A 27,994-nucleotide genomic window follows, 5' to 3' on the forward strand; every position below is an offset into this window, starting at 1 on the left:
GATGTGGAGTTACTATACTCAATACATAGGGCACTATACACACACACACATCCACAACTAGCACAAATGACAACATACGGAGTGTAAAAATTCGTGAAATAATCAATTCGCGCTGAAAGTTTTCTGAAATCCAAAATGAGCATGGGTCAAAGAATATATAACTTTACAGCTATTAATTGGGTTTTAGAAAAGAAAATAAAAGAAAAGACCTGGAGACTTCGAATGCCACTGTCGGAATCTTTTCCTGGCCATCGAGCTACAGTCGAGTCAAGATGGGTTCTGTAGATAAATGTGGCTCACAACCGAGTTATCAAACGCGCAGACACACACAGACACAGACACAGAGAGAGAGAGAGAGAGAGAGAGAGAGAGAGAGATTGGCAATGGCGATCAGAGACGTTAGGTGCAAGCATTGTAGTTGCAATCGGTCTTTCTCGAGCGAGGGTGCGATGCTTCAGCACTTCGCTGCTTCTCACACATCTACTACTACAAGTGGGGATCGGTTGCAGTGCCCCAAGTGCGGGCGCTCCTTCGACAGCAAGCCGGCGCTGGAGCAGCATTGCAGGGATACCAGCCATGATCTGCATGGAATTGCGGCTATGCCGGTCTCCTCGCTGGCATTAATTATAAATCGACATGGGATTGCGGCTATGCAGATGCTGGCATTAATAATTCGGTATGGAATTGCGGCTATACAGACGCTGGCATTAGTAATTCTGTATGGGATTGCGGCTATGCAGACGTTGGCATTAATAATTCGACATCGGTTGGCGGATGTTGGCACCAATGATCTCAGCCATCGATTGATGGCTGCCATGACCTTGATCAGTGGCGGCAGCACTCATGATGTTGTTGGCGGGACGCATGATCGGAAGGATCCGATCAACAGTAAGGATATTTTGCTGACGACGATGAAAGTGTCGTGCGACGATTGCGGCGAGAGCTTCAACAGCTTCGACGCCCTTCACCAGCATCGGTGGGATAAGCCCTCCCATACACGTGTGTCGCGATGGCGCACGCCAGTGCACGGCTCCAACGTTCGAGAGTGCTCGCAGTGTGTGGGGGTGTTCAACGGCGGCGATCAGCTGGAACAGCACTTCATTCGAGCGCACCCGTGTATCCTCTCTCTCTCTCTCTCTGTCTCTGTCTCTGTCTGTCTGTCTCTCTCTGCCTGCCCAATTGCAAAGCAGGTTAGTATCGGACCTTTATCTTTGAGAGAGAGTTCTCTCTCTCTCTCTCTCTGTCTCTCTGTGGCAACGATGTATTGCGATCTGATCTTGATGAGTGACCTTGACATAACATCGTCATGCAGTGACTGAGATAACTTTCAACACGGGGGATGAGCGTAGCACCGACACATGGATACACGTGGCTGAGAAATTCAAGCTTGCATGGAAGCGGCCAATGGAGTCGCCTGTCGTGCAGTATATCTTCAAGGTCAACAACATGGGGTGGAGGAGGAGAAAATCCGAGGAGTACAGAGCGGATCTGAAGAAGCAGATGCCGAAGATCAAGCAGCTGGAGGAAGAGGAGGAGGGGGCAGACCTGGACGTGAGGCGGCGGGTGCTCCAGGACGGCAACGAGCTCCAGCGCTACCACGGCACCACGGTCATGTGCGACCTGCTGGGCCGCCTGCAATCGACGGATCATCGTGATGATGACCTGCTGTGCTCCATCAGGGCTGCGGCCTATGTGGGATCTTGGAGGGCGGCTTCCGGACGGCCAAGTGCCGCGTTTCGCGCTTCCAGCGCTTCGGCAGAGGCATCTACGTCTCCGCGACGTGCAGCAAAGCCCATGACTACGTCAGGATGAACGCCGGCAACCACCAGCAGCTAAGGGTCATGCTGGCCACCAAGGTCCTCGCGGGACGCATCTACCGGTCCACCCACAACCTCACCCAGCTCAGCAAGCCTCCCCCCGGCTTCCACTCTGTTGAAGGTGTACCCGGGCCCGTCCTTAACTACGACGAGCTCGTCGTCTACGACGACCGGGCTATCCTCCCGAACTACATCATCTTTTACTCTGTGAATCACATGGGAGCACCTCCTGGCTAACCAAACCCACTATCATCTATATGGCATCATATATGGTGTCAAAAGTTCACTTCCACCCCAAACTAGTTCTAGCTTGGAGTGCAGGTGTGCTTTTCCACCATATATACTACCATATTTGCTTGTTTAGCCAAGATTTGGACCCATGACAATCACAACTAAATATTAGCATTTTGTATAGTTTTCGGTATACTTTCATCCTGTGAAAGTAACTTTTGTTACCATATTTCAATAGTGATGTGTGGAACATACTTAGGATTGCCAGGGCACTTGTTCCCTCTTTAGGAGGTTTCCCCCCGTGGTCTTATATGTGGGCCTACTCACTTTAGGGCATATTGAGTCTTGTAAATTTTCTCTATTGATACTACTCAATACACTTTGTTATGCTCTCTTAAGCTCCTTTTTCTTCAAGTTGTGTATGTGCATTCTTATAACCCTAAATCCGTCAATTGGTGTCAGAGGGGGACTTTGACATTTTAAATAGACTCACCAACAACCTCCACTTGCTTTCCTCAAATTAGAACGATATTTGATGAGTGTTCATAATACAGCTTGGCATCAGTAGATTTTTTATTTAGGTTCATTTCATCCTCCATTTGTACTATTGCCCATACTTCCTAGGCTATTTCATCCTTTTATATAGAATTTTGAAAGCAAGCAATTTTGCACCTAAGAGACCTTACAGTTGTAGTAACACATACACATGCTTCTTATCACAACAGACAATTCCAGGTGACGAGAAGAATGAGAGTCTAAATGAGTAGGGATGTAGATATCTTGTGGTTGATCATATTTTAGCTTGTGAAAAGATTTTGGCCAGGCTAGAAGAAGTGAACTTGACACTATCAGGGCAAAAATCTGTTTTTGGAGAAACCCTCACATGAGAAGGTGCATGCTATAGGCAAGATTACAGAGTATTGTTCTACCACTTTAGAGGTACGGAGATTCATTAGAGCTTGTGTGTTTTATATGATTTGGATACCCCATTTTGCACACATAGCAGGTTGTTTATATCAGCTGCTTCAAAAGGGGCAGAAATTTTATTGGGATAAGAGCTACACTAGAGCCATGCGGAAATTGAAGAAGTTATTGCAGATCGCTCCTACTCTCAGGAAAGCGGATTATAATTGCGGAAGGCCTATTGTATTGACAGTTGACACTAGTCCAATTGGCATAGGTTGGGCTGTGGGTCAAGATGATGCAGATGGAAACATGTATGCTATTCGGTTTGGGGCGAAAGTCCTCAACGAGAGACAGAGGAGGTATCCGCAAATCAAGAGGGAGTTACTGGGGATTGTTACGGCTCTCAAATGTGACAAGGAGTACTTTATTGGAGCCTCAGTTGTGGTAGAGGCAGATTGCTTGCCATTAATAGGTATGATTACGAGTTGCTCTACTCCGGATATAGCTATGCTGAGATGGATTGTATACGTCAAGTCATTAGATCCAGAATTTAAACACATAGCAGGAAAGGATAATCCACTGGCAGATATGTTGTCTAGAGCCAGATATGATGATGAGGAGACACTACTTGCAGAAAAGGATGATGCAGAAATTTCAGCCGCTATGGTTGATCATGTTTGCCATGTCTATGATATTGTGGCTTTCATAGAAGAACTCTATGTTGGAGATTGGTTGCAGATTGGCAAGTACCTTAGTACATTAAGCAAAAGAGATGAATGGACATATGAAGAGTTCAAGAAGATCAGAAGAAAAGCCTATGGTTATTTTCTCAAGGACGGATTTCTTTGGAAGCACCTGAAGCAAAGAGGTGGATTACCCTTGCGGGTTGTCTGCGATAGAGAGACACAGTTACAGGTGATGAGGGAGTTTCATGAGAGTCCTTGGGATGGTCATAGAGGAGTGTGGGCTACTTATGAGAAAATCAAGGAGAAATATTGGTGGAAAGGCATGTATAGAGATGTTTCTCATTTTGTAGAGACTTGCAGAGACTGCCAGATGTATTCGGTAGTGCGTTATCGAGATGAGCTTCATCCGACCTATCCGCTATGCATTCATTATAAGTGGGTAGTTGACTTGGTTACTATGCCTATGGGTCTATGGCAGATGAGGTATATTATTTTGGCTAGAGAGGATCTTACCAATCAGGTTGAGGGTAGACCTTTGAGAATGAAGACCACTAGTGCAGTGTGTAAGTTCTTATTGGAAGAAATTTTCTGTAGGTATGGCTGTGTGGGTAAGATCACTGCAGATCGCGGTGAATTGGATGTAGATGAAGCTAGGGAGTTTTTCTCTCAACTAGGAATCAAGTTGGCTCTAACCACAGCATACAATCCAGAGGGAAATGGGAAGAGTGAAAGAGGGCATCCGTCGATAGTGAAAGCATTAGCCAAAGCATGTAGAGGACGGATTGGAGAATGGCTGAGACTTCTACCATTTGCTTTGTGGGCTGATCGTACGACTCACAGTGTTACCACAGGATATATGCCCGCAGAGTTGATGTATTGTCAGAAACCGGTTATGCCGACTGAGACTTGTGCTTTGAGTTGGTCAGTTTTACCTTGGCAGGAGGATTTGACGAGGGAGGAGTTCTTAGCTCTTCGGATCCGGCAGTTGGAGAGAAGACCAGAGGATATTCAGCTAGCTATTGATAGGTTGAAGGTTGCTAGACTAAGAAATAAGGACAGGTTTGACAGGAGGCATTGCTTGCGGCCTAAAGCAATAGAAGAGGGAGACTGGGTATTAGTCTTTGATAGCAGCCTTGAAAATCAGCATACTGTACTTCGGAAGATGGTGAAAAGATGGTTTGGACCATGCATAGTCAGACATGTCTTTGATAATGCAACATATGAGCTGACAGAATTGGATGGGACAGTGCTTAGAGTGCCTATTGCAGGAAAAAGAATCAAGATTTTCAAGAAAAGGGGTGATGAGGATTATGCATTGGAAGAATTTGCAAGAGAAGAGCAACGAGAAGAAACTCCAATAGAAGAGACAGATGATATGACATATAATCTTGCTGAAATACCGGAAATATACAATGAAGAGATTGATCTATTCGTGGATCTTGACGACAATGATCATGGGTAGTTGGCCCATCCGGAGGATGCGCAAGATCAGAGGGGGTGGATGTCGTACTGCTGCGCATTTGAGGTGTGGAATCCACCAAAAAGTTGTATGTGTGGGATTTGATACTTTGTACATACTTAGTCGTTATGTTTGCACTTTTATTCTGCATGGGTAATATAGTGAAGAGGGATTTGGTGCAAGAGGAACTTATCCGTAATGCTCTGGTTGACATGTATGCTAAATGTGACATGCTTGTAGAAGAACATGGAGTTTTTGATAGATTGGTAACTCGAGATGCAGTCTCATGGGCTGCACTCATTTCAGGATATGCCGATTATGGGCTAGAGATGCAGATCAAAGGTATGCTTGCAGATGCTGTTACACTTGTTCTTTGTATAAAGGCTTGTGGTGATAGAGCAGCTTTGGAATCAGGTTGAGAAATAAACACTAGAAATAGTGAAAATTGGGTTGGAAGATGTCTTCATCCAGGCAGCACACTGGTGAACATGAATGCCAAATGTGGGAGCTTGCTTGATGTTCAGCACATGTTTGACTGCCTGCCACAACGCAATGAGTATTCTTGGAGTTCCCTTATCCTTGGCTATGTTGATATGGGGGATTTATCACATGCTTTCCAGGTCTTTCAGAAAATGCAAGATGACTGTGTTCAACCAAACAGTTACATTCGTTGCCTTGTTCAAGGCTTGTGCACAGCAGAAAGATGTGGATATGGGCTGGGCATTATATGGTGAAATAGTTCAAAAGGGTTTGGAAATGGACCTCTTCATTAGTAGCACAGTGGTTGATCTATATGCGAAATGTGGCTTGCTCATGGATGCACAACAAGTGTTTGATAATCTCCCAGTCCGTGAAGTAGTTTTGTGGAATGCATTGTTTCCAGGGTATGCTGAGCATGGGCTCCAAAATTATGGAAAAATGTCTGAAAGTTCTTCACTAGTTACTAGTCAGGTTTATGTACATAGCAAAATCACGATAATTGATGACAGGGTTGTTTTGATTGGCTCTACAAATATAAATGATAGAAGTCTCTTGGGTTCCCGAGACTCTGAGGTGGCAGTTGTGCTAGAAGATCAAGAATTTGTGGAGTCTTACATGAACTGTGAACCTTGGCAAGCTGGGAAGTTTAATGAATTTGTAAATGGATTTCACCAAGAATGGTGGCAATTTCAGGAAAGAGAGGGCCAGATTTCTATTGAAGATGAAGCTGGCCAAGTTGGTCCACGGGTGAAGTGTGCTTGTCAGGTTTTAAGGAGTGTGGGATTTTGGTCAGGTGGTACCAGTCAATCTGAGGAAACCAGCATCCATACAACTTATTGTACCCTCATTGACCAAGCTGAACATTTTGTGTATATTGAGAATCAATTTTTCATATCTGGATTTGATGATGATGATGTGATTCACAATCGTGTTCTTCAAGCTGTATTGAACCGAGTTCTATGAACTCACAAGGAGAAACAATGTTTTCATGTCATTGTCGTCATACCTTTGCTGCTGGGTCTCCAGGATGGTGTGGATGATGCTGATGCATTGGCAATATCGTACAATATCAAGAAGCAGATTCTCCTTATTACAACGGCTCAGTGATACTATTGGTTCAGAAGCAAAGGATTATGTTTCTTTCTATGGGCGGCGAATTGTGGGAAGAGGCACGAAAAAGGGAGGTGAGTGGTCTAGTTTCTTCGGGTGGAAGAGGTAGAAACACAAATAAAGGGCCTACCAGTTCATTCGATAAATCGGTGGCAACTGGCCTGGCTATTGTGGGAGGAGCCTGAAGAGAAAAAAGCAGAGAATCAGTTGTGTTTTTTTTTCCCTTCGATCGGTCAGGGATCTGGGGGAACTCGATGTGCAGAATTCAGGCTTAGAATGACAACACAAGAGAGAAGGTGGGTCAGAGAGCTTTTGGGAGTTGCCGACGACTTTTTCCCATCAATAGTTTTCATTGAGGAGATGGAAGCTGCCGATACCAAGCGCTATGATGCACATTCTAGAGGTGAACACGAGATTTAACGGACTATGCTGAAACGTCATAACTAGCTTGATGAATTCATTCTCCAGCCTAGCATGTGATATTCCAATCTGTCGCAGCATTGTCATCATGGACCCCATGAATTCCGTCTGTCCAGTGCTTACAACTCCCCCTTCTTCACCACAAACTCCAGTGCCCCAGTATGAAACAACAATTCATCCTTGACTATTAGCACTAGAGGTCCTGTTCTTCTGGAGGACTATCACCTGATTGAAAAGCTTGCTCAGTTTGAGTGTGAAAGAATTCCTGAACGTGTTGTCCATGTCAGAGGTGCCAGCACAAAGGGAAACCCTTTGATTTTGTATCTCAATCCTTTTTACCTTACTTGGAGGCTTTATTGGCACAAAAACAGAACATATTCAGTACCCTGTACGCACTAATCAGATTTCAAGGGATATTCTGAAACAGAAGTACCCTTCATGGCTCTTGTCTCTGTGGTACTCACATACATGTATCTATGCGTGGAGGATAATCATTATTACAACAAAAAAGTTTCTGAAACATAACAGGGGTGCAAGGAAAGACCATACTAGAGTGTGTAAGAGCTGGACACTATGCTGCCAGTGTGATAATGCAGGAATTGGCTGCAAATATCCAGAGAAGCCAAACTTTTCATAAAGAAAATGGGAAGAGTTTGAAGTTCTGAGCAGGAAATGCATTTGTTGGAGGTTTTCAACCTGTTTTTGGGATTCAAGCTCATTTGCTATGGTCCATGTGCAGACTGTTTTTAAGAAGATGTTGCAAGTTTTAACCAAACAAAGTGATATGTTGAATTCACCTCTTTGATGCGAAAATAAGGATTGCCAAGATTTGCCTATAATGGGCTTGGAGCGTCTTTGTTATTAAGGAGTTTTACAACAAGATATAACTGCTATATTTCTGAGTGACTTTGACTGTTGCTTGAGCTGTAATGTCAATTCTGATAGTTGCGAAAAGTCTTCAGCTATGAGAATTTTGCAAATTGAGATAGGTATAATTGTGACATGAATTTTATTGTCATCATCCTAATCTCTTCTAACACCTAAGGAAGTAAGCACCTGCATTTGAAGACCTTCGGAATTGAGGAGTCTTCTATCTTGGAATTTCTTAAGAACCTTTGTGGTCGCGACTTTGCTTTCGAAACCGTTCGACAATGTGGGTTCAAAATAAGGTATTTTTAAAATACCATTTTAATACACTTTTTACATACAAAAAGGTGTAATATAAAGGGATTATTTACCTATTGAATAGAAAAGGGTTATGTTTTATTCATTAAGAAATCACAAATAAGGATATTTATAAATAGGCCTCGAACGCATGTGATGTAGAGGATATACGTATAGTAACTTCCCCGAGGAGAGAGAGAGAGAGAGAGAAAGAGGGAATTAACTTTAGTGGATGGTTAATTCTTCAATAAATGCCATCATAAGCTTTTGGTATAACTATAATTAGAGTGGAATATTCAAACTAACAAATATTTTATCCTAGAATAGTGCCCTTAAGAGAAGGCTATATAATATTATATCATAACATAAAACCTCTTGGGTTATTCTACCTTCGATTTAAAGAGAGGGTGAGAAGAAATAAAGATATATATATAGACAAATAGAATTACTTTATTCAATAGGAAGCAAGTATAAGTGAATATGGTAAGGGAAAAAATGTCTATGTCAACCACCTACCAAGAATACAAAATAAGTTGATATCTAATAAACTCTCAAACTCATGGATGGAATTTCCAATTAAGAGAAACTACTTTAGATAGGATAAACCTTATGAAGTGCTAAAGAGAACATATACACGAGGAAAACTAAGGGTATGGGATGTAAACTTTTGCTAGATCTTGCTAGTTGGATTTTGTCTAGTGAAAGGGATTTAGGGTCTGAGTGGTCTAATGAGACTCTAATTATGATTGGTGGATAGAGCACCAGCAATGATTCTAATATTATGGACATTATGGACTTCACAACATAGCCTCTACTTTGACAACCAAATCATGCTTGCAACCTTTTTTGCATTTGATTTGATAGATTGATGGAGGAGCTAGCTCGATAAGATCGAGTAGCAATGGTGACACAAGTGCGAGTTTGAGCTGAGTTTCGAGTAAATGTATCTTTTATCATTAGAACATTATAAATCCAAATTAGTATTGTTAACCCATAGCCATTTTGTTTGTGCATATATTAGAAAGTGTTATAAATTCATTTTATTTGTGCATAGGTTTTACAGAAAAGTATTTAAAACTACATGGGGTATTACTGTAAGATATGCATATGCCGTGGTAGCAATCATGTCATATTAGGGATGTTTTCAATCATATTTTCAATATGAATATTTATCTTTCTTAGCACATAATGTCATTTGGGGATCATCTTCATGTTGCATATTGCTATTAGTAGCACAAGGGAGGATGACTTGGTGCTAATAGCTTTGTGATCCAATAATGCATCATACTAGTTTTGTGTTCATGGAAAAAAGAAGGATTGTATGTGCTTCATCACTATTGTTTAGATAAAGTCTGCTTGCACACTCTTCATTCACTACATGCATATGTTAGGCATTCATAGATAAAGCAACAATATACATAACTTGTTTTCCATTGACCAAGTGAGTGAGGATAACTCGATTGCTAAATCAGTATCATTGGATTATAATTGCAAATTGACACAAGAATGAGTGGACTTATGTTTGTGACATACATTGTGCAAAGACGAGGATGGTAGGAACTGACCCTAACCACGCAAGATGCATGTGTTAAAGGTTGTGTCAGTCAATCAAAGAAGGGAGCCTTCCATGTATGTGATGCGATGACACAATCATTATCATGTATGGGTAATCCATTATGGACTTGGAGTAGGGTATTTACATGGATCTTCTTTGAAAACAATAAGAGAGAGAGAGAGAGAGAGAGAGAGAGAGAGAGAGAGAGAGAGAGAGAGAGAGAGAGAGAGAGAGAGAGAGAGAGAGAGAGAGAGAGAGAGAGAGAGAGAGAGAGAGAGAGAGAGAGAGAGAGAGAGAGAGAGAGAGAGAGAGAGAGAGAGAGAGAGAGAGAGAGAGATGGTAAGAGAAAAAATGTGTGAGTATAAATTTGTGTTTTATCTCTATTGTCATATCATATAATGAACCAATTTTTAGTTCTCTTGGTTGTGTTCAATGCATAAAAATTTCAAGGTCCCTATGGGTCCTCGTAAATGCCCATCAAAGAAGACAACATGTTCTTTCCATGTTCTCCACGAGATCATGGAATATGATCTAAGACTATTTGATGCACACTAAGTGAGGAGGCCACTTCCAAAACACTAGGGGATACAATTTCCCTTGAGTCTTGCTTAGTATTAGAGGAGCCTATTGTGCATGTGGAGCCTATCACACAAGAATGGCCAAGTTCATCACTAGTCAGAACAATGCTGGACCCAGTGCTCACTAAGAGGATGTAGGCCCATCCCATGTAGTTGATATAGAGATTGTATCCCAAGCATATGACTCTGATGTGGAAATGGAAATATTGTTGTTGATACACCTTGTCATGGTAGACTACTGGGCAAATAATTAGAGATTGACATTTTGCATGATGTGGTTGATAGATTCATCATCAAGAGGGGATCACAGCCTCCATTAGTGTCTGTGTAGATTAGTTCTAATGAGGCAATAAGGACCATGCGCATGCAATTCAAAAAGCTCAAATATGTATTTGATAGATATGGTTTTAGGACTACTAGTACTCATTTTCTCATGTCTTTCATGCGCTCAAGTTTTGAGATGATCATGGAGGGGTGACAAATCTCAACTTGTAGGAATGGGGGCCAATTTGGGCCACCAAGAATGAAGAGTTCGAAAATGAAATTTATGGAATTGAGTGGGAGGATCTCATGGAAAAAAAATTGATTATTGAGGATGGAAACAATCAATTTAAGGCATGGTACAGCCGCATTCATGAAAGTATGCATTTTATACAACAATTTTTTAGCATATGTAGTCACACAATGTACACCCTGACCAATGTGTTGCTTTACTCATACTATATGGAAATCTGCCGCATAAGAGTGTGATGCAAATATCTTGAGGTTACAAAGGAGAAAGAGGGTGAGCTATTAGTGGCACTACTACAGGCCCAAAATGAGTAAGTTTGAATCCACCCTTTTAGAGTGCTCTACTTCATATAGTTTTATCTTTTCTCTACTCTTCTCTTGTGCATAGCCATGTGTTTTAAGTTTTGTCCATTTTTACAAGATAGAAGGGACCAATGTTACCTTGACACTTTCACAAGAGATATTCTATTTCAAAAGTTTGGGCTAGCTAGCAAAACTTGAGTAATGAGAAACTTGGGTCATGATGTGTCCAAATGGGTAGAATATGATATGACTATAAAGAGACAAATGGGTGCCACATGGTGCAATGCCCTAGCCATGCTATTGGGACAACTTGTATGGAAGGTGCCCCATTCTCTTTTGTTGATTTTATGTTTCCAGAGTGTATATTAAAGTTACCATAAGTACCTAGAATACTTAGATTTACCACTTTAGCATGACTTGAAATTGCAGGGTCTATTTACACATGATGTGCAAGAACAATTACTAATGTGGATAGAACACTACTCAATGATGCAGAGTATCGTGTCAAGTATGAGAAGATCATTAAATAAATAGACCTGTAGTTCAAAGGTAGAGCATATAAGATGCTCATTATTGCAATTCCTACAAATGGAGAGGGATCCTTCTAGCTATTGTTCTCATATAATTAAACAAAGAAGGGTGTGATACTAATTACGAAGGAAAACCTTTATATTCTTGCAGTATCCATGGTGAATCTTGGAAGGTTCATTGTTTAGTTTTTCATGACTATTATTTCCATGGCAGTAGCATTAGGAATAGAACTACCTCTCTGATGGCTATAGGAAAAAAGGAGATCTTACACATGTTGGATTACTAGCAAAACTTGAGATACCACAGCTCTCAAGCTAAGTTTGGTGATAGAACTACCTCTCTGATGGCTATAGGAAAAAATGAGATCTTACACATGTTCGATTACTAGCAAAACTTGAGATACCAAGACGATGCTCATATATGCTCGTAAGGAATTGTACTAGGATGATCTATTGTAGACATGTAAGAGTCTTATAGAAGAGTTGTAGGTATCTTGATGTTGAGTTATGTTCAAACTTTTGTAAGTACTGAAGGGATGCTTGGACTAGACATGTGGATGAGGCATTTCATAGCCTATGAAAAGATGTGAGAATAAGTAAGAAAGTGGAGAAACAACCATAGCTAGAAGAATCCTCAAGGAGATTGGTGTAGGTGGGTGAAGAACTTAGAGAGGGAGGGAGGTCTAGACATGTCAAAGCCTATGTTATGTCGGGAAATATAGAGATGCTAGGGGGCATCTACCCAAACTCATGGAAGGAACGAGAAATTAGTGCTTATGATTATAGGGAGTGTTCGTGGTGGTTGGGCTATCCACAGGGGCACATCCATCCCTTGAAGTAGGACCTTTGAGAATGTAAGAAATGAAAATGGGTGTTTAGTTATAAATTAGATGCTCATTTTACTTCACTAGGTAATATTGTGTTGCAATTTATGGTGTAGATTTTCGGGCAGCCCAACAAGGGGGGGAGGAAGGGGAAGAGGATAATGAAAATGACAAAGAAGAGGGAGAGAGCAATGGCATAAGTACCCTAGATAGACTCATACAAATGGATATTGAAGTGGGTTCCACTAGCAGCAAGAGGAGAGGGGATATCTTGTATGCATTGGCACAAGGGTCTTATACAAAAAGATGTCCATATGAGAGAGTAGATAACCAAGGATGCATGGGAAAGATGCTAGATAGTTTCTTGTAGAGGACATAGCAACTATTTTGTAGCCTACTACGTGAGTATTTTGAAATAACTTTTTTTTATTTCTACTATTAACATCTTCATGTAGATTACATTATGTAGAGTAAATAACTTTTTGGAGAATATCAAAAGTGCATTGAGCCATGAGGGGAGCCATGTGTGAGTGTGGCTAAGCTTGTGTGGGTTGATTTTCGTACTAGTCTTGCTATGGAAATGATGGAGTCTTTAGATGTGGAGCATGGAATCATTTCTCTTCTTCTCTCTCAACAGCTATTGTAACATTTGGCAATGTGTATGTTGCTGATGAGGGATGGTTTATGATATACATCATTGCATAGAATTTGCTTGTCATCCCAATTAAGCATGCAAAGAAGGCAAATTTTCTCATTACAGAACCTTGACTTGCTAGTACAATGTGGATATGTGTATGAAAATGAGGAGGAGGTATGCGTCATATCCATTTGTTTTGAGATTGACGTGTTGTGTCAAGTGATGTGCCTGGCATAGAAACTAAACCATTTCTTATTGTTGAGATGAGGACTCTCATGGTTTTAATCTTCTCAAAGAAGGGATATCCTTGACCCATTATGAGGAGGGATAGAGGCAAGTGAGTTTCATGATCCCTCTTCAATGCAAAGTGGAATATGTTGGGGGAATAAACAAGAGCCTTCCATATGAGTGTATCAAAGTAGGCAATCAATATTTACAAGGAAGGTTGGAGTTCTCATCACACTTTTATAGGTAATGTTTGTATTCAAAGTCCCAAATAATAAATTTGTCTCATACTTATGTAAGACATTTAATAGCAACTAATGGAACACTTTGTGTAGGTGACTATTGTTCTATTTTATTGAGCAGAGAGACACAATAATCGATGTGTTTGCAAAATGTGTGGAGATTGGTCAACAATGCAAGGAGTATTTCCAACATTACTTGGGCATAGATAATGATGATCATGTTGGTTTTCATGCCTTGCAGGATATTTACATTTACATAGTTTTTTAAAACTCTATTCATGACTAGTGTTGAATATGACTTATTACAATCATATCATCTTTATCATAGTTTCCCTTATATAATGTTACGGCGTCTCTATCATTGTATCTTTGACAATTAATCATAAAAGAAAAATGTGATAATCTTGTATGAAAGCATCTAACATGTAATTTTTATGAGCAAAGATATTATCTTGATATAGTGGATCTAACTACTTTATGTTTACAAGACTTAGATGGCTCACAATGGATATTAAAGCTGGTCTTTGTTATTTTCTGGCTCAAAATCTCACCAAGGTAAGCTCGCTAACAAAACACACTCCAAAAAAGAAAAAAACCACGGACAGTTTCAATGTTTTTTTTCACTGTAATAAAGGACAGAAGAGGATGAAGAAGCCCATGATCAGTTTGGAAAGAAGACAATAATTAGGGAAGCAAGTATAAATAGAGAGTATTATTATAGGTGTATAAAAGGGGTCCTTATTGCCATTGTAAACATCTTTGATTCATTTTCCAAACATTCAACAAGGACACTTAGTTTAACATTAGATGTTACATCTCTATACTTTTCTTATAATTGTAGTTGCCATATATTCCATGGAGCTTAGAATAGTGGAACTATATCATTTTCTTATTCCATTCCTTGTTTTTAAGGCATGAGATGTTAATCTAGTTCAATTAGGGCAAGCCTTCTTTTCATTGGTATCACAAATGTAGTTAGATCCAACTAATAGGTTGCTTTCAAGATTTAGATATGGTGTTTGTTGTTAGAACATGTAAAAGTGGTTACAAATCTTGGTTGTTGTATCAAGACTTCTACAAGTAGGGGCTACAATTGACGACATTGTGGAGGTTCTTGGCAAAAGAATAGCAATCTTCTGGTTATTTTAGTAAGTCACCACCAAACATGAGCATATTTTGAAGACTTTTGGACAAAAGAAAGGCTACACAAGGATGGAGACTAGTAGAAATTCCATTCCTTTTAAAAGTAGGGTTTCTTTTTCCTCTTTGCAACATTTCTTTGAAGTTTCCATGGAGTTTGGCTCAACAAATCTCTACTTCTGTCCTTGATCTCTACCTTTCAACAACATTGGAATGTTTTAAGACCTTCTTGGCGACATCTTCAAGAAGTAGAGCACCCTTTTGATAGGGTTTCATCCACAAAAATAGCCTCAGAGGGAAACTAGATTTGTGTTGATTACAATAGCTACTTCTTTACAAAAACCATCACAAATTGGTTGCTCTAATGCTTCTAATGCTTACTTACAAGTGTATGCTTCATTTAGAGTACCAAACTTCAAGCCTTTTGCACATATGATGTTTCAACATGCTTTAGCCTATTTGCACTCTATCTAGTACTTTAGTAGTTTATCTACAAGGCAAGATCTATTTCTATACTCATAGATCTAGAGCAGTAGAGTAGATAATTATGTTTCTTGATAAAAGGTCAATGTTTTGTTTGTGGCCTTCTAGAAGGATGATTTTAATTTGGGATTTAGCTCTAGAGGCTTTGAATCATCCTAGCCAGATTTCAATTCAGGATTTAGCTCTAAAGTCTATACTACAAAAGTGCAAACAGGAGGAAGCCTCCTTGCCATACTCCACTTGAAAATTCATACAGAGTGGCATCTGATGCATAAACTACCTTTTCATGCTCTTTTCCTATCTAGAAAGAAATTTGCTGGAAGTGAAAAGTTGACATGGATTGGGATGCTAGTATAGGTATAATCAAGTTACCAAAAGTTGCATTCAAGAGGAAACAAGAGCCATTAATGTTCATAAAATCTATTGAGGAGCTCAAAAACTTGTCATTGCTAGAGCTACTATAAAGGCAAATGTAGAATTTTATATTTGCCTAAGAGTACCTTTTCGTGAGGTAGGTTCATTAGGCATTGTGGACAAATCCTCCAATGGAAACTCAGCTTTGATAGCAGGATTTTGAAGACTTGACACACAATTATTACAACAAAAGGAGGTGACATATGGTTCTTGATGCATGAGTGCACTAAATTTAGGCTCCATTCACATGATGTGCCTTATCATTCAAGCAGTGATCAGCAATCCATAACCAATTTCGGAGGACTTGAAGATGCTAGGGAGGATATTCCATAATTCAACTCTAAAGTTGGAAATTCTTGGACTGATCTCTATCTCAAAAATGGTCTAATCTAGAGCATCAACAACCACATTATTACTTGCATTAGCACCACAAACAATAGGGTCTTCTTTCTCACTTTGCTAGAGTTAGCCTATGACAAAAAAACCTAAAAATTTGTAGTTGTTCATATATGACACAAGTAGTAGCTACAATGATAGATAATGTCTTAACAAAGAGTAGAAGTGGAAGTTCACTGGTGGCAGTTAAATGATGATCAATGATATGCTCAAATTGACATGTTAGATGAGGATCTATATATTTACTAAAATTCCATGATGTATTTTTATGGAGCCTTTATTTTTAGATGCAGATTCAATTATTGGAAATCAGAGGGTAAATCTACTTCAGTCTTTCATTCTTGTAGCATATCAAGCAAGGGAACATGCAAATCTTGTGTGCTTGGCTAGTTCCAACATAACAAACATCCTACAGGTTAATAGACGCATCTAAACAAGGTTTCTAGAATTTTCCAAAGTTCTTTTTGCATTGCCTTTCACAATGGGTTCCTTAGGTTGTAGTAGAGCACATCATTCTTCTTCATTTTGGCCCAATTTGGATTGGCTTTCAAGCTACAATGTATCTGCAACACACATTGACGTCAATCCATTACAATGAGCATTAGCATGATCAGTAGGATCACTATGATAAGGGGTATGATGAGTGTTGGTGTGACCAACAACATATGTATGATCATGCTCAAGGACATGGGCAACATTATGCTAGTGAATATGGACAACAAACATGTGGAAGATGTAGTGAAGGACATGTGCCACATGGAGAGTAGCCATACAGAGAATTTCATGCACAAGACCGGATTCTTGGCTAACTGAATAGCACTCATAGAATCCGAATGCAGTGTAGGGATAGCATCAATACCAAGGTCAGCAAACTAAACGACCCAACCAAATGGCCTCCTTGCAAGCTTCAGTGGTGGCTGTAACATACTCAGACTTTGTAGTAGAAAGGGTTGTGCATTTTTGCACCTTGGACATCCAAGAAATAGCACCTCCAGCATAGGTGAATACATAGCCGGAAGTGGACTTCCTACTATCTACATGTCCTGCATAATCAGAGTCAGTGTACCTCACGAATCCTGTATCCTGGCTGCCATAGCATATGCACATATCTACAGTGCCCTTTAGGTACCTCATGATACCCTTCATAGCATCCCAATGCTTCTTGCCAGGTGTAGCCATATAACGTACCACAACACCAATTACAAAGGCAATATTTGAACAAGTGGCTATCACGGCATACATAAGACTGCCCACTGCAGATGCATAGGGAATCTTGGCCATCTCGACCCTCTGCTCTTCTGTCTGCGGACAATTAGCCTGTGATACCTTCACATAAGAAGGCAATGGACAACCAATAGGCTTTACGTCTTGCATGCGGAAGCACTCAAGGACTTTATGAATGTACTCCCTCTGTGACAAGTAGAGGAGTCCCTGATGCCTGTCGCGTGTAATGCGCATACCAAGTATGTGAGCAGCCTATCCCAGATCTTTCATCTCAAAGCTCTTACTGAGTTGAGCCTTAGGAGCATCTAGCTCATCATGAGCTTTCCCTGCTACTATTAACATATCATCCACATAGAGTACCAAAATCAATAAAGAATCATCACGAACTTTCTTCGTGTAAAGACACGGATCCATAGCACTCTGGCTGTAGCCCTGTGATTGCATAAAGGCATCAAACTTATGATACCATTCCCTAGGTGCCTGTTTCAAGCCGTAAAGACTTTTCTTCAATTTGCACACTAGGTGCTCCCTGCTAGGTTCTGCAAAGCCCGTAAGCTGCTCCATATAAATCTCATCATGCAAGTCCCCATGTAAGAAATCCGTCTTGACATCCATCTGGTATAAATCCAAGTCAAGCTGAGCAACCAAAGCCAAGACTAAGCGCAGGGTGGTCATCTTAACCACAAGAGAAAAGACCTCATCAAAGTCCACACCATGCTCCTCCTTAAAACCCTTTGCTACCAATCTAGCCTTGTATGCCGGGTTGGGGTGTCTAGGGGTACTTTTCACCTTGTACACCCACTTGCATGGCAAATCCTTCTTGCCCATAGGCAAGGAAACCAAATCCCAAGTGTCATTCTTATGCAGGGAGTCTATCTCAGACTGCATAGCCCTCTCCCAGGTGTGACTGTCACCCCTACGCATAGCCTCATCATAGGTGAAAGGCTCCCCTGCATCTGTAACCAAGACATAATGCATCGAGGGCTGAAATCTATCAGGTGGATGTTTGTCTCTAGTAGACTGTCTCATGGTAGGCTCTGATGCTTGCCCAATTGCCTATCCAACACCCTGACCATGAGCATCTATTGTAGCTGTAGGCTGTCCAACTGGCTGTGTGGGAGCTCTTGGCTCTTCCTCAAATATGACCCTGCGGATCGCAACAACTCTCTTAGGCTGCCTATGCATCTTGTCTTCATGGAAGACTACATCATGACTGTGGATGACTTTCTACACTGGTAGATTCCAGAGACGGTAACCCATCTCGCCTGCATCCCCATAACCAAGGAAAATGCATTTGACACTCTTGGGATCCAGCTTCTCTTTTCCTTGGGCACATGGCAAAATGCCTCACATCCAAAGACACAGAGATGCGCATAAGAGGGGGGTTTTCCAGCCCATACCTCCTCTGCAACCTGGAAATCCAAACCACTAGAAGGTGATCTGTTTATGACATGCACAGCTGTACTAACTGCCTCAACCCAAAAGCTTTGTGGTAGGTTTGCATGACTAAGCATACTGCGTACATGCTCATGGATGGTTCTATTCATCCTCTCAGCCAAACCATTCTGGGGGGGGGTGTAGGGGGCAGTCAACTGACGCTTAATACCCCTCTCATCACATAACTGCTCAAAAGCACGTGAGACATACTCACCCCCATTATCTGTCCTTAGGCATTTTAGTCTATACCCAGACTGGTTCTCAACCAATGCAAGCCATCTCTGAAACACAGCCAAGACATCGGATTTTAGCTTAATGGGATAAGCCCAAACTTTTCGCGAAAAATCATCTATGAACGTAACAACAGACTTTGCACCACCCATAGATTGACAAGGCATGGGCCCACAGACATCTGAATGTACCAATGCCAAGGGCTCACTCATGCGTGGTCTACCAGACTTCTTATGCGCAGACCTAGTCTGCCTGCCATAAAGACAATGCTCACATGAATCAAAACATGCATAATCAAGAGGCGGTAAGTACTGCATACCAGAAAGCATTTTCATTCCCTTCAAAGACATATGGCCCAAATGGGCATGCCAAAGAGATACATGTGGGATAGAACCCACAGACAAAACATGATCACGGGAAGAAGCTGATACAATCAAGGGGTAGAGACTGCCAGCCTTGGCACATCTCGCAATCACAAGTCTGCCACAAGTGATTTTCCATGCAAAGTCTCAAAAAGATACATGATAACCTATGTCATCAAGCTATCCAGTTGACATGAGACTACGTGTCAAAGCAGGTACATGACGTACATCCTGCATAACAAAACTGCTGCCATAAGGAAACTGCAGCCTAACATCACCAATGTCCACAATATCAAGAGAGCTGTCATCACCCAAACGCACATAATCCAAAACAGTACGGTATGAATGAAACCACTCTTGGCAAGGTGTCACATGAAAGGACACACTTGAGTCCAAGAGCCAACACTGTGCATACATAGAGTGTATCTCTGTCATCTGCAAAGCACTAGAAGAAGCTGCTAGGATATAATCATCTTCATCAACATTCTCAGGCTACATAACATTGATCTCTTCAATTTTAACACTAGACTTTGCAGGTACTATGCTGCGATCAGAAGACTTATCCTGCACTTTGTCTTTCCCCTTATCTTTGTGCCTTTCATTGCACAATTCATGACATTGTGGCCTAATATGGCCCTTTTTCCCACAATGGTGACAAGTAACATCTGTGTTCCTGCCACGGGATTTGCTACGTGACTTCCCACGAGATTTGGACCAAGATTTCTGAGAATCCCGTCCACGGCCACTACCACTGCCATGCTTTCCATATCCATCATTCATGCCTCTAACTGTCATAGCATGAGACACACGAGAGGCATCCAAATTCTTACGGTTAACCTCTTCCTGTAGAAGAGCACTCTCAACATCAGATAATTTCAAGGTAGCAGTAGAGGTACATAATGCAGTGTGGAATACATCCCATGACTCATTAAGAGTACAAAGCAAGAAAAGAGAAGTGACATCCTCTGCAAAAGTGATGTCCTGCGAAGTCAAGTTCTTGAGTATAGCATGGAACTGGCTCAAGTGAGCAGACATAGTCATATTCTCCTTCATACGCAGATCCATAAGCTGCTTCAGCCAATACATTTGACTCGTTGGACTTTTCTTGTCATAGAGATTCTTGATTTTATCCCACAACTGCCATGCACTCTGTTCTTCCTCAAATACATTGTAGTGAACCTTTCTATGAGAGACAATACAATGGTGGACTTGCATAACTCATCAAGCTCAAGCCATTCCTCATCTGGCATAGTTGCAGGCGGATGCCCGCTTAACCTCAAAGGTTTGATCTGTGATTTCTGCACCAACACTTGCAAAATCTGGCTCTTCCAATAAGAGTAATTCGTACCATCAAGCTTAATGATGTTGAAAATAGCATGATCAATGGATGAACTTGCCATAATGTAGGCTGGAAGACTGTAGACAGTTCAAAACTGCTTGTTGTTTACTGCAGAAAATGACAAAAAAATCACCAAAATCAAGGAAAAATGGCAAGGAAATTGGAACCAAAGTTTTTGCCCACCAAGTACTAGTGAAAGTATATCATTTCAGAGTGTTTCAGCATGAAAAATCCATGTCATTTCATACATATATGCTTGCTGTAATAAATTTCAGATTTTAGTAAAAGAGAGCTAACAGTGCCAAAATTGGATCCCAAGGCAATCAGATATTGCCAAGAGCAAATCCGGCATCATGCGGGCATAGCATAACCATATGACAGTCAATAAGCATGAATCCAACACCCAAGTATGTCATACAAACATCTACCAGTGAGTAGGCACACCCCCTAGTCAACGGGGCAAAGTGTTCCTGCCACTACCAAAACTTGATACAAGTAGATGTCAGTTCACAAAGATACGGATCCAAAACTGAGACTTAGCTCATAAGAATACAGTGAACCAAGACATATGATGTATCATCCCAAAAGGTAAGAAGTCCCAAAGTCTCAAGTGTCTGTAACTGCTCAATGGCATGTAGCGGCTCAATGCATAAAAGTACCGCCTTCTCAATGTTTGATAAGCATTCAAGAATGCTCCCACTGGCACAAAAGTCATATGTACGAGCTCAAGAGCTCAAGCCAAGGCAAGACACAGTGCCAATGACATAAGTCCAAGACAATACATCAATAGTATATCCCAAACATGTAGGCGGTAGAGCATCCGTATGTAACATCCATAAGCATGTAAGACATCAAATACATCACAATCCAAACTCTGACAAGCCAAGTAACATCCAAGACTACTCCAGATAATCCAAAATGCATCCAAGGTGGAGCTTCAATGAGCACTCAAGCTCAACGTATGTATAGGATAATCAACCGTGACATGAGCATCAAATCGTAGGCAACGGGTATGCATAAACCCAAGAAGCATCACTGTCAAAGCATATACCAATGTCAATAAGTGTGGGCTGAAATAAGCTCAAGCTTCTCAAAGCATCCGGATTCAATGACAAGCTCAAAGTCGTCCCTCGATGATCAATACATCATAGCATAACCCAAGACATGCATCCGAAACCAATAGGCATATGTCAAAGCATAAGAGATAGTTTCAGTCCAAGAGTATTCAGCATGCATTTACTGTTATAAACTATGCATTTCTAGCTCCAAAATCAGGCCAAAATCATAGCATTACATATAGCTTCAATCCCCCAATCAATCGGGATGCAATAGGCATCAAACCGGTTATGTAGTCATGCCCAAACAAACATAGGCATACAAATACATGCTGTCTCAGATCTAAAATCTATTGCAGAAGATTTTGTCATCAGAATTTGGCAAATCTAACATCACCATCACGTCCAGAGCGTGCCAAAACCCCAACTTAGACTCTTACCTTGCTTGAATCGGGTTCCGAATGCTCGAGATATGACAAAAAGAGTGATTTTTGGGCCAGATTTTGAAATAGGTGCAAAAAAAACGTGAGCTGGCTGGGGGGTTCTGCTATCCCATGTGTCAATGATGGGGCCCAAAGGGGGCACAAATGAGGGCCAAAGAAGGCCTACACCAAGCCTCAGCAAGCCTAGATAGGCTGGAAGCAAGATCCATGTGAAGAAGCTCCAAGAGGTGTGAGCTATGGCTACCCACAACTTGTTTACAGCCTGTGAGACCTGAGAACTGCTGAAGAAAATGATCAAATACCTCTGATGTAATGCCCTGAAGGTGCCCAACAATTCCAGGAAGGTGCTCGGGAAGCCAAGGAGTGACGGGAGCTTGAAGGGGTCGGATATGGCTGTCGGGAAGGAGACCCAATGCAAGTAGGGAGTCAATGGGATGCTGAGAATGCCACAAACCAAGCTCAAGAGTCGGAAAGCAAAGCTTTGATACTAGTTGAAAGGGAGCGACGGATCGAAGGTTGGACTTGAGAGCTATGGCGGGAGAGCAAGAGCAAGAAAAGGGAGAGACTAGAAATGGGAAATCCAACAGTCACAATGTGTGACCGGGCCTTCCTTTATTCAAACTGTCACTAAAAGAATAAAAAATAAAGTGAGGGTGACGGGCGCCTGCCACCTGCAGTGTGCAGTGGTGGTGACTGTCAGTGTAGTAATACACGGGCGGCTAGGCAGAGGCGCCTTTACCCCCAACATCAAGAGGATCAAGAGGATTGTGTTGAAATTGAATGACTTGAGGACATTGGGTCATCACATGATGATGCATATGATGGTCTACATCATCATATGTTGATGGGATGATGCATTATACCCATTTGATCTAGGTGGCTTGGTACCTATATTTGATGATATTTTTTCTCTCTTGGATAACTATTATATTGGAATACCTTTTGATCTAGGTAAGGATTATCATTGTTGGATATGTGATGATTATTATGTTGGGACACCTTTTGACCCACGTGGATTTTTTTAATACCGATTCATGATGTCATAGAACAAGTTACAACTTACTATAATAAATTTTTGCATTGAAATTAATTGGCCTAACTCTATCAAAATTGAATCTTTATGGTTTGGATGGGTACTATGATATATTTGGACATCTCGTTTGCCTTATTTGGTAGAGAATATCTAAAGTTATGACAATTTTTCTTTTGCAACCGTGTTTTGTATATAGAACCTAGATTTTTACAGTTTTGCCTTATTTATGGCTCTTCTTTTCATGGGAGGTACTTCATCTTATGTTTCCCATTTAGAAAAATTCTTTATGCTTTAGTTCTTTAAGGAGTTTCTTTGTATCATTTTCATCATACAATCTTTGAGGACAAAGCTATTTCAGGTGGGGATGGTTTATAATGAAGGACATCAGAGGATGATGAAGTCCATTATCAATTTGGAAAGAAGATAATAATTAGGGAAGAAAGTGTAAATAGAGAGTATTATTTTAGGAGTATAAAAGGGGGCATTACTGCCATTGTAAACAGCTTTGATTCATTTTTCAAGAATTCAACAAGGACACTTAGTTTAGAATTAGCTGTTACATCTCTATACTTTTCTTATACTTGTAGCTTGGGTATGTTACTATTTATAAATCCTAGGCATAATGTGCATTCAAGGCATGTTTTATATATCCTTATGTAACCTATTTTGTAAAATTTTCTTGACCCTTATGTGACATTTTAGCATTATCGTTAAATCCCTTACTATGAGTTTATTTTTTAAAGTAAAGTATTTAATAGATCCCTATGCAATAGAATAAATACAAGATACTACAATATAGAATTGACCACAAAGCAACTCCCAATGGTTCATAAAGATCTCTTAGCAGTTCTAGTCACTATGAAAATATCATTGTAATATACGACATCCAAAGGTAGATTTTAAATCTTTATCAATAAATGTAATATTTTAAAATAATTTCTAGATAGAGACATCAGGTATATAACTAGAGCATGCAATTCTCAACCCATAACTAGTTAGCAAAGGGCATTCACATTAGTATCTTTACGGCTAGCATTGCCTAAAGATATGATGCACAATTACTAGGAAGCTAGACTAGCCCAGAGTTAGTCTTAGAGGTCTTTAATAAAAATATACCAAAAAAAAAAAACTTTGACCATCCTATTTCTATCTTTGGGCTTACTTACATTGCAATATTGATCTTGATGTTGCACTATTATGGTGGTAGCAGGGCTCTAGCAAGGTATATCATTATATATGTTGTAATTAGTTCATCTCAAAATATCCTCTCCACCATTCCTCTTTTCTAGATCAAAGGCATATATGTCACACATACATGCATGTGCACATGCACGTGCACACACACACACACAGAGGACAATAGATAAATGCTACTCAATCCATAATTCAAGCAACACAATGAAGCCATACTTCATTTGTAATTCAAGGAGGTAGGTACATTAAAAGAAAAAACATGTTGTATTTCTATACCAACCCACAAGTAAATTCTAGAATAATCAACATAATTGATTTTTGCATTTGCAAAAAACTTATTTTGTGTTCATTTATAAAGTAGATATAGCTATGCAAAAAATGTGAATATACAAAATACACATGATGATTTAGTGAAAAAATATGGTTTTTGATTTTTGCATTTATACAAAACTTATTTTATATTCCTTTACAAAGTAGATATAACTATACAAAAAATATGATATACAAAAATTTTCTCCAATCCATAAGTGTGTTCTACTCAACATCTTAGCATTTTCAAAGCTAGAGTCCATGCTGATTCTGACATGCATAGATGCATCACCATGATCCACTAGTTGCACTCCTGACACAAACATACAAATATAAAACATTAGCATGAATAAAAATGCCAAAAAATCACTCTATAGGATCTTTCCTTTACTCAATTTACATAGCAGATAATGCTAAAAAAGAGAAAAAATAATGTTCGTTTACCTATCCTCAATGGTCATTTACAAATTCATTGAAGATCTTCCAATCATTTTCATCAAGCTCATATTTGTTATTATTATAATCATATGTGAGGTTTGCAAGAGCAATGCCACTTTCAATATCTATCATATCAAGGTCTGTCAAATCATATGTAAAGCTCTGTGTTCCCTTTGATTTTTGATACCATCCAAGTTGAACCTCCACTCCTAAGGGCCTATTTAGGAGGCTAAACCCTCTCTTGTATTCCACATAGGTGTCACCAACTTTTCTTCTCATCTTTTGAACTCGTCCTAAGTACTAAACACTTTGGCTTTTATTTTTTTAAATACTTTTTGAAGATCTTATCAATGGCCTTGTGATCTTCCCATTGGTATGCTCCTCTTGGAAGAACACAGCATAATATGAAACAATGCCAAATAGATTGTCATTTGTTTGAGTATGATGTTTCTCCTCCTTACTATAGTATACTCCTTGTCACACCCTTGTAAGCCTATCTTTGGACAATGTGGGATTTCCATTGAGTTGACTTACCAATGTTGATTTAAAAAGAAACCTATTATGTCAAGGTCCACTATTAGATTTACTTTGTCCTTTTCATCTAAGAAAGAATCTACTACATGTCTTGTCTCACTTGGTGGATACATCCTCCTCTAAATCCACTCCATCATTTGTAAGAGTTGAAAATTCCTCATATGTATCGGAATCCTAGAAATTTGAACTAGCATAAGCATTTAAAAAACCTTCAGACCAATGCTCCAACCACCATTGCTTATCCTCTTTACCTTTTGGTTTCATTTGTAAACGCTCACAAATGTGGTGAGCACTTTGTAATCCCCTTTTCAAGGCATCAATTATATTTTCATCAGTTGAAACACATCTATAATCACCTAAATCTGCTTCTTCCATGGTCTCCTTGAGATTCAACTCTCTCCATACATGCTCATGTTTCTTATGGGCATGTGTAAATTTCACACTATTCTCCTTACACTCAAAATATAAAAGCATATTCAAGATCCCTATACTATGTAGCATGTCCATCAAATCATGAGTGTGCTCTTGCCCAACCATGCTCCCAACTTTGCTGAAGAAGATTTCAACTGCATTAGATCCATTCTAATGTATTGGAAGCATCTTATTTGAATGAAAGTTTTTAAAATATTTTATGAGCAGTACAACAAAGTGGTACAAGAGTTGTACATCTAGGAATGCCTCCTTACTAATAATTTTTTTTGACAATGTATACGTGGCATGTTCCATAATCCAAGATCTCCAAACTTGAGAAAAGAATGCCACTTTTGGTGCTAAATGGACTCTCTCCACCAAGCTGAAGAGTGGAGACAAGAAAATATCAATGTAGTCTCCTACAATTTCAAGGTAAGCTTTTGTTCCCACCATGCTCCTCTCTTTTCTATGTTGTCCATTATTTGCTAACTCCCCCAAACACCATTGGACTTGCCTACTATACATTCTTTGCGTGTTGCAGCCCAATTTTGATGATCATCTCGCTTGATATCGGCTTCCTTCTTGAGCATATGCTTGTCAACTGAAAAGGAATCATAAACAATGGCAACATGATTCAAGGTAACCCAAACATCACCAAGTGCCAGTTGATGCTTTGGTTTGTCAAGAATAATGACAAGCTTTTTTCCATTATGTATAAAATCTTGATCATGTAGACCCAAAACCTCTCCATTTGATAATTTGGCTTAGAGAAGCCATCCATCCCATTCAATCTTGTATTTGGTGCCATGTTTGTGAACATAATTAACTAATATTAGTTTTCTTCATTGACTATCTCCATCTGATGCATGTCCAATAATAGGACCTATCGTCGAGGTAGGCTTCTCACCCCACAATGTTGAGATTTCACTCCATTGTCTTTGGACAAAACTTGCATCAAACCTATTGCATGTGCAATGAGCAACCACAACTAAGCGTGGAAATGCTTCATGAAGTGGATTTGCAACAAAGACTTTTGCATAACCACCAATGATACGAGTCTCAAAAGCATCAACAATTACATCATAGGCTGCTTTTCCTTCTCCAACTTTAATCATGCATGAAGTCATGCACTCATGGTCTAAAGACTTGTATCCATCAAACCCAATAAGCATATCATCTTTAGGGTTCCACCTACAATCAAAACAACAAATGCCATAAAATTTAAAAGTTGATCGAGAATATTTTTAATGAGCCCAAAAAACAAATTTTGCAGTATCTTTACCTTATTCAATTCTTTATGGTAGTCTCATCTTCCACCAAAATAAAGGGAATCTTTCCTGCAATGCCATGTTTTTCTTTCTCCTTCCGATATATTTCAGCAATGGCATAAAAAATATATCCATGTATACCAGGTATGAAGTGGGTGGCTTGCTTATTGGCTCTCTTTGTCATTGAGAGTGAAGGGCCATTGAGGTTAGTAGTGAGGAAATCATGCAACCTTGGTCCACCCAACATATTTGCAACCTCAAACAAATCTTTGGTATTTGCACTATATCGCTACCCTCACTTTGATCGTAGCATATTTGTAGCTATGTCTTGCAAGAAGTCCCATAGAGCAAGTTTTCCACCAAATTTCCCAATCTATGGGCTCCTATTATATTGTTATAAAATCTCTTTACATCTCTTCGATTAAGAGACTCCATGTTGGCTTCATGTAAGCTCCTTATTTTCACTCGAAGAGGTGCAAGAAGCTGAAGCTTATACTTGCATAGTTTAAAAGTGAGTTCTCTTATACAAGTATTGTTTGTCTGAGCTCATGTCTAGTGAGATAACCTTATCTTCTGCTAGATCTAGTTCCCCTATCCCCTCTCTTC

The 27,994-nt window shown here is 40.0% G+C and overlaps 2 pseudogenes across 1 annotated transcript; one reads left to right on the top strand and one right to left on the bottom strand.

The window, feature by feature from the left end:
* Window positions 1–247: 247 nt before the first annotated feature.
* On the top strand, window positions 248–2,462 carry LOC148031596 (uncharacterized; annotated as a pseudogene). Its single transcript, XR_015691919.1, has 2 exons — window positions 248–1,116; window positions 1,313–2,462. The product of XR_015691919.1 is annotated as an uncharacterized LOC148031596 (transcript).
* A 22,725-nt stretch (window positions 2,463–25,187) lies between these two features.
* On the bottom strand, window positions 25,188–27,247 carry LOC148031597 (uncharacterized; annotated as a pseudogene).
* Window positions 27,248–27,994: the final 747 nt, after the last annotated feature.

Source organism: Lygodium microphyllum, chromosome 9 (genome assembly GCF_053477565.2).
Source record: "Lygodium microphyllum isolate KBCC chromosome 9, Lygodium_microphyllum_v1.1.10, whole genome shotgun sequence".
Lineage (NCBI taxonomy): Eukaryota > Viridiplantae > Streptophyta > Polypodiopsida > Schizaeales > Lygodiaceae > Lygodium > Lygodium microphyllum.